The sequence below is a fragment of the Oreochromis aureus genome, linkage group 19, assembly GCF_013358895.1.
Source record: "Oreochromis aureus strain Israel breed Guangdong linkage group 19, ZZ_aureus, whole genome shotgun sequence".
NCBI lineage: Eukaryota > Metazoa > Chordata > Actinopteri > Cichliformes > Cichlidae > Oreochromis > Oreochromis aureus.
The window spans coordinates 31,407,108-31,410,969 of NC_052960.1; positions in this window are offsets into that span (position 1 = coordinate 31,407,108).

Consider the following 3,862-nt stretch of genomic DNA (forward strand, 5'->3'; position numbering starts at 1 on the left):
TAAAATTATATTTATATATTTAATTATATTATATTATTAAAATACATAGAAAGAACAATAAAGCAACTTCAACTGCACCAAAGAGTAAAACCATTAAATATGGACGATTGATTGATTGATTGATTGATTGTACTTTATTCATCCCGAGGGAAATTGGGTTAAGGCTGCCAGCTGTGCCAGCGCCGTCTTACCCATCCGACCATACATACATTACACAAACATCACATGGGGAAGACAGGTCAGAGAGGTATAACATGGAAAAGCACAACATGAGGAAAGATAAGGAGAAAAAAATAACTCCCCCCAGACTGAGCTCCAACAGGGAGATCAGTTTGAGAACAGAAAAAAACACATCTGCACATAGCACATGAAAAAACTCTTAATACACCAAAGAAACACATGACAAGCAACAGGGGTGGGTAAAGGGTGAGAGACAGCCATGGTAGACAGTACATCCGGGCCTGCAGCCTATGTGCTGGTCTCCATGATCCACCGTCAGCATCGGAAGGGAATAAGCGTCGAAGGCGTTTGGAGGGGGGAGGGGGGATGAGTGTATGTCTGCATGTGTATATATATGTCTGTGTGTGTGTGTGTGTGTGTCCAGAGTTCAGCTGAGACAGTGTCCTTCGCCCTGCCAGGCTAAGTAAACAGTCTTCCAGCCAACCCAGGTGGCCTTGCATAGAAAGGGAAGAACAGTCTCCACACAGTCGTTATCAGGGTGTTGTTGTTCAGCTCCAGCCTTGAGACCACAGCTGGCGCCAAAGGGGTCTCCGCATGAAGTGATGGTGGTTTTTACTTTAGTGCAAACAACTCATAAGAATTTCAAAGCTGTTCTAACAGTCCGACACTGGTCTCTCAATCTCCCGTTGGAGAGCCGTGATGTTATCAAACGTACGCTCCGTGATGTTGTCATTCTTGTGCTCAAAGAGCCGATTCTGAGAACTGACGACCGCAGTGAGCTTCTCCAAGATGTGATCCAATTTGCGCTCAGACGTCTTATTCTGAGTATTCACGGCAGCCGTGCGCTTCTCCAAGATCTCATCCGTGCTGCACTCAATGAGCCCATTTTGAGAAACTCATGCCTCGTCCCATCATTTCAATCTCAGCGGGCAGCCTTGTGGGGGTTTGAACAGCCGGTTCCTTAATTCTTCGATAAGCCAGGGCCAAGCCAGCTCCGATCAGCAAGAACCCTGTTATCATGGTTCCGAATAGGTAGATATCTTCAGCACTCAGGCTCACCCGAGCCCAGACTTCTCGTTGAGAAAAGGGTGTCAAATGCATTCAGAAACCAGTTGATCAAATCCATAATTCCTCTTAGCCGTGCACACATAACTCAATTAAATACAGTTTGATTTATATAGCACCCAATCACAACAGCAGTTCCCTCAAGGCATTTTGTATTGTAAAGTAAAGATCCTACAATAATCCAGAGACGACCCCAACAATCAAAATACGATTTCATTTGTTGTTATCTATGATCCATCTGGCCCTTATATAGTTTGTATCTTATTTCTGAGACTTTCTTATCTGATTTATTACGTACTTACTTCAACACTGCACTCAGTCTACAGTATTCCTAGATTCAATTGACTTCTTCCAAAATGTAAAACATTACAGCCACCACTTTAATTACACTCTTGCTCTCACATAGAAACTGGACATTTAACAGTGTTCTATGCAATTCATGTTTTATCTGATCATTTCTTAATAACAGCTCATTTACAATAATGAATTACACAGCAGTGGGGAAAACATTTCCTTACAGTAGATTTTTTTTAACTAGGTTCATGTTGACAAAAAAATCTGAGTTCTGTTGGGCTAAGCATTCTTTAACCTTACACTTTACTAGTAATGACTTAATGACTTCACAGTAAAAAGTTAAGTATTACAAACGATTATTTATTAAAACGATTATCAGTCTCTGTGCTTGTTTATGTTACAGTTCAACTGCAGCATTCAATACTATTAATTAGTACACGCAGTAGGTATTACAGGTACTGCACTGCAGTGGTTTGTATCATATCTATCTAATAGACTCCAATTTGTTCATGTAAATGGAGAGTCCTCTTCACATGCTGAGGTTAGTTATGGAGTTCCACAGGGTTCAGTGCTGGGGCCACTTCTATTTACATTATACATGCTTCCCTTAGTCAGCATCATCAGAAGGCATAGCATACATTTTCACTGCTATGCAGGTGATCTCAAGCTTTATCCATGAAGCCAAATGACATGCACCAATTAGACTTTAGGAATAAGACATAAAGATCTGGATGACCTATCATTTCCTGCTTCTAAATTCTGATAAAACTGGGGTTATTGCACTTGGCCTTAAAAATCTTAGAAACATAGAAAATACTTACTGTAGATGGCATTAGCATTAGTGTTATGTAGAAGTGATTTTCTCCATTTGTATCTCTTAAATTAGAAACATGTTGTCTCAGAGTGATGCTAAAACACTAGTTCATGCCTTTGTTATTTCTAGGATAGACTATTGTGTTTCATTAAGATGATGCTTAAAACTTTTTGGGGGGGTAAACTTATAGTTTGGCTGGATCAGGTGACTCTAACCAGGTGACTCTGGGGCTGCCAGTGATGCAGTTTTTTCTTCATTCACCTCTTTTCAATTTCTGTGTGTTTATACATTCCTTTGCATTTAATCATTATTATCTCTGGCTCTCTTCCACAGTGTGTTGTTCTGTCTGCCTTCCCTCATCCACAGCCATATGCAGTAGAGGACCGCCCCTCCCTGAGCCTGGCTCTACTACAGATTTCTCTTTGTTAAAAAGGAAGTCCTTCCTTCCCACTGTTACCAAGTACTTGCTCACAGGTGGTAAAAGTGCAACATGCACAGAGTATCTCTCTGGATTCACTTACCCTAAAACTGGCACTGACATGAAGCTGGTTATCAACTTGATAAGTTAACTCAGGGTTTACGTGTTGCTTTAACATAAAAGATGTGGCAGTGGTAGCATCTGATCAGTCAGTTATTGATAAGAGAGATAAGATAAGATAAAACTTTATTAATCCCTCGGGTGGGTTCCTCTGGGAAATTCGGTTTCCAAAAGCACAGCACCGACAGAAGTTACAGAACGTCCATCCATCCATCCATCCATCCATCCATCCATCCATCCTCATCCGCTTTATCCGAGATCGGGTCGCGGGGGCAGCAGCCTAAGCAGAGAAGCCCAGACCTCCTCTCCCCAGCCACCTCCTCCAGCTCATCCGGGGAACACCAAGGCGTTCCCAGGCCAGCCGAGAGATATAATCTCTCCAGCGCGTCCTGGGTCTGCCCTGGGCCTCCTCCCGGTGGGACATGCCCGAACACCTCACCCAGGAGGCGCCAGGGGGCATCCTTGTCAGATGCCCGAACCACCTCAACTGGCTCCTTTCGATGTGGAGGAGCAGCGGCTCTACTCTGAGCCCCTCCCGGATGGCCGAACTTCTCACCCTATCTCTAAGGGAGAGGCCAGCCACCCTTCGGAGGAAGCTCATTTCTGCCGCTTGTATCCGCGATCTCGTTCTGAGTTACAGAATGTGAGCAGAATATTATATATACACATATATAAATACAGAGACATATATAAATAAAATATACAAAAGGGATAAATAGAATAAATAGGAATAAGAATACAAGGGAGTTGCACATTTCAAGTATTGAAGTCTATTGCACCGTTGACTATTAACAAAAAGTATTGCACAGTGAAGTGAAGAGGCACTACAGCTTAGTTGTCCCCCCTCCTTTGTCCCCCTGTTTCCCCTCCAGAGAGGAGTTAAACAGTCTGATGGCGTGTGGGACAAAGGAGTTTTTAAGTCTGTTGGTTCTTGTCTTTGGGAGAAGCAACCTGTCACTGAACAGGCTCCT